The 7,500-nt window shown below is 27.5% G+C and overlaps 8 pseudogenes; 7 read left to right on the forward strand and 1 right to left on the reverse strand.

The window, feature by feature from the left end:
• The first annotated feature begins 1,786 nt into the window (after positions 1 to 1,786).
• On the forward strand, positions 1,787 to 1,904 carry LOC144961426 (5S ribosomal RNA; annotated as a pseudogene).
• A 1,242-nt stretch (positions 1,905 to 3,146) lies between these two features.
• Positions 3,147 to 3,265, forward strand: LOC144961407 (5S ribosomal RNA; annotated as a pseudogene).
• A 276-nt stretch (positions 3,266 to 3,541) lies between these two features.
• Positions 3,542 to 3,658, forward strand: LOC144961408 (5S ribosomal RNA; annotated as a pseudogene).
• A 321-nt stretch (positions 3,659 to 3,979) lies between these two features.
• Positions 3,980 to 4,096, forward strand: LOC144961419 (5S ribosomal RNA; annotated as a pseudogene).
• Positions 4,097 to 4,363: 267 nt separating this feature from the next.
• On the forward strand, positions 4,364 to 4,480 carry LOC144961423 (5S ribosomal RNA; annotated as a pseudogene).
• Positions 4,481 to 4,755: 275 nt separating this feature from the next.
• LOC144961432 (5S ribosomal RNA) lies at positions 4,756 to 4,870 on the forward strand (annotated as a pseudogene).
• A 225-nt stretch (positions 4,871 to 5,095) lies between these two features.
• Positions 5,096 to 5,212, forward strand: LOC144961430 (5S ribosomal RNA; annotated as a pseudogene).
• Positions 5,213 to 5,708: 496 nt separating this feature from the next.
• Positions 5,709 to 5,826, reverse strand: LOC144961424 (5S ribosomal RNA; annotated as a pseudogene).
• Between the last annotated feature and the right edge of the window lie 1,674 nt (positions 5,827 to 7,500).

Consider the following 7,500-nt stretch of genomic DNA (forward strand, 5'->3'; position numbering starts at 1 on the left):
TTTTTGTTTTTTTTTGGGTTTTAATTTTTTTAAAAAGGGAAAAAAAAATTTTTTTTAAAGTTATGGTGTTTTAATGTATTTATTTTTTAGATAGTAAATTTTTAAAATATATATATATTAAAAAATAATAGTAATATTATATTAAACTCTATTTTAAAATTTTTTTACACCCACGGAAAAACCGGTTCTCTCCCCCGGTCAAGCAAGTCAGGGGTGGTTAGTACTTAATGGGGGACCGCTTGGGAACCCCCCGTGTTGTAGACATCTTTTTTTTTTTTTTTTACTACTTTATACATTTTAATGATCTATTTGTTTTGTTTTTATTTTAATAAATTTTTTCTTTTTAAGATAAAAGTAAATAGTAATATGAGTAAGTAGTAGTAAGTAGTATAGAGAGTATATATTAAGTAGTATAGTGTAGTAGTAATAAAATAAAAATAATAAATATTATATAATTCTATTTTCGACACTGTTGTCTCGACCATACTACGTGAAAATACCGGTCTCGCATCACCGAGTCAAGCAAATCAGGCGGGTTATACTTAATGGTGACGCTTGGAACCCACGTGTTGTAGACATCTTTTTTAAAAAAAGTTTTAAAAATATAAATTCATCTATTTACTTTATTACTTTTAATGATCTATTTGTTTGTGTTTTTATTGTTAATAAATTTGTTTTTTTATAGCAGTAAAAGTAGTAGTTGGATAGTAGTATATAGTAGTAATAATAATAATAATAGTATATTATATTAAATCTATTTCGCACTTTCTACGACCATAATTGAAATACGTTCCTTCATCACCGAAATCAAGAACGTCAGCGTGTTTTATTAATTGGGACGTTGGAACCCACGTGTGGAATCTTTTTTTAAAAATTTAAAAATATAATTCACTTTTTACTTTTTCATTTTAATATTCATTGTTTGTGTTTTTTAATTGTAATAAATTTGTTTTTTTTTTTAGCAGTAAAAGTAGTATTGTTGTTTAGTAGTAGTAGAGTAGAGATAGTAGTGTATAGTAGTAAGTAGTGTAGTAGTATAGTTAGTAGTGTGTGTAGTAGTGTAGTTAGTAGAGTAGTATATATTTTATTAAATAATTTTAATATTATTTTTAAAATCTATTTTCGACACTTGTTGTCTACGACCATACTACGTTGAAATACCGGTTCTCGTCCGATCACCGAGTCAAGACGTCAGCGTGGTATACTTTTCTATTTGTTTGTGTTTTTAATTGTAATTAAATTTTGTTTTTTTTATAGCAGTAAAGTGTGTAAGTAGTAGTAGTAGTATAGTATATAGTAGTAGTAATAGTAGTAGTAGTATAGTTAGTAAATAGTAGTATTAGTAGTATAGTATAGTAGTATAGTATAGTGAGTAGTAGTAGTAGTAGTAGTAAATATTAATAATAATAATATTAATAAATTATATTATATTAAACTTATTTTCGACACTTGTTGTCTACGACCATACTCCGTTGAAATACCGTTCTCGTCAATCACCGGTCAAGCAACGTCAGCGTGGTTAGTACTTAAATTGGTGACCGCTTGGAACCCACGTGTTGTAGACATCTTTTTTTTTTAATTTATCTATTTCACAATTTTATAACATTTTTATAATTTATTGTTTGTTTTTCAAATTGTTATTTAAATTTGTCTTTTTATTAATAGTAGTAGTATAGTAGTAGTAGTAGTATAGTATAGTATAGTATAGTAGTAGTAGTAGTAGTAATATATAATAATAATAAAATATAATGTAATATTATATTAAACTCTATTTTCGACACTTGTTGTCTACGACCATACTACGTTGAAAATACCGGTTCTCGTCAATCACCGAAGTCAAGCAACGTCAGGCGTGGTTAGTTACTTAATTGGGTGACCGCTTGGGAACCCACGTGTTGTAGAATCCTTTTTTTTAAGTTTAAAAAAAAATATATTCATCTATTTTACAATTTTATTACATTTTAAATGATTCTATTTGTTTTGTTTTTAATTGTTAATTAAATTTTTTTTTTTATACAGTAAAAGTAGAGTAGTTTTGGTAGTAGTGTAGTAGTAGTAGTAGTAGTAGTAGATAGTGTAGTATGTAGTAGTAGTGTAGTAGTAGTAGTAGTATATAATAATATATAATAATACCAATTATATATTAAACTTCTATTTTCGACACTTGTTGTCTACGACCATATACGTTGAAATACCGGTTCGTCCGATCGCCGAAGTAAGGTCAGGCGTGGTAGTATTAGTGGGTGACCGCTTGGGACCCCACGTGTTGTAGACATCTTTTTAAAAAAATGTTTTTAGAAATATAATTATCTTTTTACACTTATTACTTTTAATGATTCTATTTTTTGTGTTTTTTATTGTTAATTAAATTTTGTTTTTTTATAGCATTATAAGTAGTGTTTGTATAGTTGTAGTAGTTGTAGTATAATAATAATATTTTTTTATTTTTAAACTCTTTTTCGACACTTGTTACGCCATACTAAGTTAAAATACCGGTTTTCTTTCCGATCACGAGTCAGCAACGTCAGGCGTGGTTAGTACTTAAATGGTGACCGTTGGAACCCCAGTGTTTAGACTTTTTTTTTTAAAACGTTTTTAAAAAATATAAATTATCTATTTTACAATTTATTACATTTTTAAATGTTCTATTTGTTTGTGTTTTTAATTGTTAATTAAAATTTTGTTTTTTTTTTAGCAGTAAAAAGGTTGTAGTTGTAGTAGTAGTTGTAGTAGTAGTTGTTGTAGTAGTAGTATAGTAGTAGTAGTAAAAGTTGTATTAGTAGTAGTAGTAGTAGTTTAGTAGTAGTAGTAGTTTGTGTTGTGTAGTATGTAGTAGTGTCAGGCGTGGTTAGTACTTAGATGGGTGACCGCTTGGGAACCCCACGTGTTGTAGTTTAAAAAAAAAATATAAATTCATCTATTTTACAACTTTATTACATTTTTAATGATTCTATTTGTTTATGTTTTTTAATTGTTAATTAAATATTCTTTTTTATAGCAGTAAAAGTAGAAGTAGTAATAGTAGTAGTAGTAGTAAGTAGTAGTAGTAGTAGTAGTAGTATAGTAGTAGTAGTAGTAGTAGTAAATAATAATAATAATAATAATAAAATACCAATATATATTAAATTCTATTTTCGACACTTGTTGTCTACGACCATACTACGTTGAAAATACCGGTTCTCGTCCGATCAACGAAGTCAAACAACGTCAGGCGTGGTTAGTACTTAGATTGGTGACCGCTTGGGAACCCCACGTGTTGTAGACATCCTTTTTTTTAAGTTTAAAAAAAAATATAATTTCATCTATTTTACAACTTTATTACATTTTAAATGATTCTATTTGTTTATGTTTTTTAATTGTTAATTAAATTTTTTTTTATAGCAGTAAAAGTATAAGTAGTAATAGTAGTAGTAGTAGTAGTAGTAGTAGTAGTAGTAGTAGTAGTAGTAGTAGTAGTAGTAGTAGTAGTAGTAGTAGTAGTATATATAAAATAATAATAATAATACCAATATTATATTAAATTCTATTTTCGACACTTGTTGTCTACGACCATACTACGTTGAAAATACCGGTTCTCGTCCGATCACCGAAGTCAAGCTACGTCAGGCGTGGTTAGTACTTAATGGTGACCGCTTGGGAACCCCACGTGTTGTAGACATCTTTTTTTAAAAACAGGTGTTTTAAAATATAAATTCATCTATTTTACAATTTATTACATTTTTAAATGATTCTATTTGTTTTGTTTTTTAATTCTTAATTATTTTTTTTTATAGCAGTAAAAGTAGTAGTTGTTGTAAGTAGTAAGTAGTAGTAGTAGTAGTAGTAGTAGTAGTAGTAGTAGTCAGCAGAGTAGTATAGTAGTAGTAGTAGTAGTAGTAGTAGTAGTAGTAGTAGTAGTAGTAGTAGTAGTAGTAGTAATAGTATAATAATAATAATAATAATAGTAATATTATATTAAATTCTATTTTCGACACTTGTTGTCTACGACCATACTACGTTGAAAATACCGGTTCTCGTCAATCACCGAAGTCAAGCAACGTCAGGCGTGGTTAGTACTTAATTGGTGACCGCTTGGGAACCCCACGTGTTGTAGACATCTTTTTTTAAAAAACGTTTTAAAAAATATAAATTCATCTATTTTACAACTTTATTACATTTTAATGATTCTATTGTTTGTTTTTTAATTGTTAATTAAATTTTCTTTTTTATATCAGTAAAGTAGAAGTAGTATAGTAGTAGATAGTAGTAGTAGTAGTAGTAGTATGTAGTAGTATAGTAGTAGTTAGTAGTAGTAGTAGTAGAGTAGTAATAATAATAATTAATAATACCAATATTATATTAAATTCTATTTTCGACACTTGTTGTCTACGACCATACTACGTTGAAAATACCGGTTCACGTCCGATCACCGAAGTCAAGCATGTCAGGCGTGGTTAGTACTTAATGGGTGACCGCTTGGGAACCCCACGTGTTGTAGTTTTAAAAAAGTTTTAAAAATATAAATTCATCTATTTTACAATTTATTACATTTTAAATGATTCTATTTGTGTTATGTGTTTTTAATTGTTAATTAAATTTTTTTTTATAGCAGTAAAAGTAGTATAGTAAGTAGTAGTAGTAGTAGTAGTAGTAGTAGTAGTAGTAGTAAGTAGTAGTAGTATAGTAGTAGTAGTAGTAGTAGTAGTAGTAGTAGTAGTATATATAATAATAATAATAATACAAATATTATATTAAATTCTATTTTCGACACTTGTTGTCTACGACCATACTACGTTGAAAATACCGGTTCTCGTCCGATCACCGAAGTCAAGCACGTCAGGCGTGGTTATACTTAGTATGGTGACCGCTTGGGACCCCTGTGTTGTAGACATCTTTTTTTAAATAAAAGTTTTTTTAAGCATAAAAATTTATTATTTAACTTATTAATTTTAAATGATTCTATTGTTATGTGTTATAGTAATGTGTATAATTAAATTGTATTATAGTAGTAGTAAAGTAGTAGTGTAGTAGTAGTAGTAGTAGTAGTAGTAGTAGTAGTATAGTATAATAATAATAATAATAGTAATATTATATTAAACTCTATTTTCGACACTTGTTCTACGACCATACTAGTTAAAATACCGGTTCTCTTCCGATCACCGAAGTCAAGCAACGTCAGGCGTGGTTAGTACTTAAATTGGTGACCGCTTGGGAACCCCACGTGTTGTAGACATCTTTTTTTAAAACGTTTTAAAAATATAAATTCATCTATTTTACAATTTTATTACATTTTAAATATTCTATTTGTTTGTGTTTTTTAATTGTTAATTAAATTTGTTTTTTTTATAGCAGTAAAGTAGTAGTTGTAGTATTAGTTTTAGTAGTATAGTAGTAGTAGTAGTAGTAGTATAGTAGTAGTAGTATTGTAGTATATAAAGTATAGTGTAGTAGTATAGTTAGTAGTAGTAGTAGTTAGTAGTATGTTAATAATATATAGATTAATATATATAATATAAAATAATAATAGTAATATATAGTATATTATAAATTCTATTTTCGACACTTGTTGTCTACGACCATACTACTACTACTACTACTACTACTACTACTACTACTACTACTACTACATACTTCTAATATAAAAGACAAAATTTAAATAACAATTTAAAAAACAAACAGAATTCTTTAAAATGTTATAAAATTGTGAAATAGATAAATTGAAAAAAAGATGTCTACAACACTGTGGGTTCCCAAGAGGTCACCCATATAAGTACTAACCACGCCTGACGTAGCTTGACTTCGGTGATCGGACGAGAACCGGTATTTTCAACGTAGTATGTCGTAGACAACAATGTCGAAAATAGAATTTAATATAATATTACTATATATTATTTATTATACTACTACTACTACACTACTACTACTATACTATTCTACTACTTTACTACTACTAACTACTAACTACTATTACAACTACTATACTAACTACTATTACTACTACTCTACTACTTACTACTACTACTCTAACTACTATACTACTACTACTACTACTAAATACTACTATTTACTGCTATAAAAAAAACAAAATTTAATTAACAATTAAAAAACACAAACAAATAGAATCATTTAAAATGTAATAAAATGTAAATAATGAATTATATTTTTTAAAACGTTTAAAAAAAAAAGATGTCTACAACCGTGGGGTTCCCAGCGGTCACCATTTAAGTACTAACCAGCCTGACGTTGCTTGACTTCGGTGATCGGAAAGAGAACGGTATTTTTAATTAGTAGGTCGTAGACAAGTGTCGAAAATAGAGTTTAATATAATATTACTATTATATATTATTACTACAACTACTACAACTACTACTACAACTACTACTTTATGCTATAAAAAACAAAATTTAATTAACAATTAAAAAACACAAACAAATAGAATCATTTAAAATGTATAAGGTGTAAAATAGATGAATTTATATTTCTTAAAACTTTTTTAAAAAAGATGTCTACAACACGTGGGTTCCAAGCGGTCACCCATCTAAGTACTAACCACGCCTGACATAGCTTGACTTCGCGATCGACGTGAACGTATTTCAACGTAGTATGGTCGTAGACAACAAGTGTCGAAATAGAATTATATAATATTGGTATTATTAATATTATTATTATTATACTATATACTACTACTATACTACTACTACTACTACTACTACTACTACTACTACTACTACTATTAACTTCTACTTTTACTGATATAAAAAAGAAATTTATAACAATTAAAACATAAACAAATAGAATCATTAAAAATTAAAAAGTTGTAAAAGATAATTTATATTTTTTTTAACAAAAAAGGATTCTACACACTGGTCCCACGGTCACCCATTTAAAACAACCACCCTGACTTGCTTGACTTCGGTGATCTACGAAACCGTATTCAACTATAGTCGTAACAACAATTCGAAAATAATTAATAATATTATATTATTGTTATTATTTTACTACTACTACTACTACTACTACTACTATACTACTACTACTACTACTACTACTACTACTACTACTACTTCTAATATAAAAGACAAAATTTAAATAACAATTTGAAAAACAAACAAATAAAATTATTAAAAATGTTATAAAATTGTGAAATAGATAAATTAAAAAAAAAAGATGTGTACAACACGTGGGGTTCCCAAGCGGTCACCAATTTAAGTACTAACAACGCCTGACGTTGCTTGACTTCGGTGATTGACGAGAACCGTATTTTCAACGAGTATGTCGTAGACAACAAGTGTCGAAAATAAAGTTTAATATAATATTACTATTATTATTATTAATATTATATATACTACTACTACTACTACTACTACTACTACTCATACTACTACTACTACTACTACTACTACTACTATACTACACTACTACTATACTACTACTACACTACTACTACTACTACTACTACTACACTACTACTATACTACACACTTTACTGCTATAAAAAAACAAAATTTAATTAACAATTAA

Source organism: Berghia stephanieae, unplaced genomic scaffold (assembly GCF_034508935.2).
Source record: "Berghia stephanieae isolate SIO BIC M18660-M18661 unplaced genomic scaffold, UCSD_Bste_1.3 scaffold244, whole genome shotgun sequence".
NCBI classification, from domain to species: domain Eukaryota; kingdom Metazoa; phylum Mollusca; class Gastropoda; order Nudibranchia; family Aeolidiidae; genus Berghia; species Berghia stephanieae.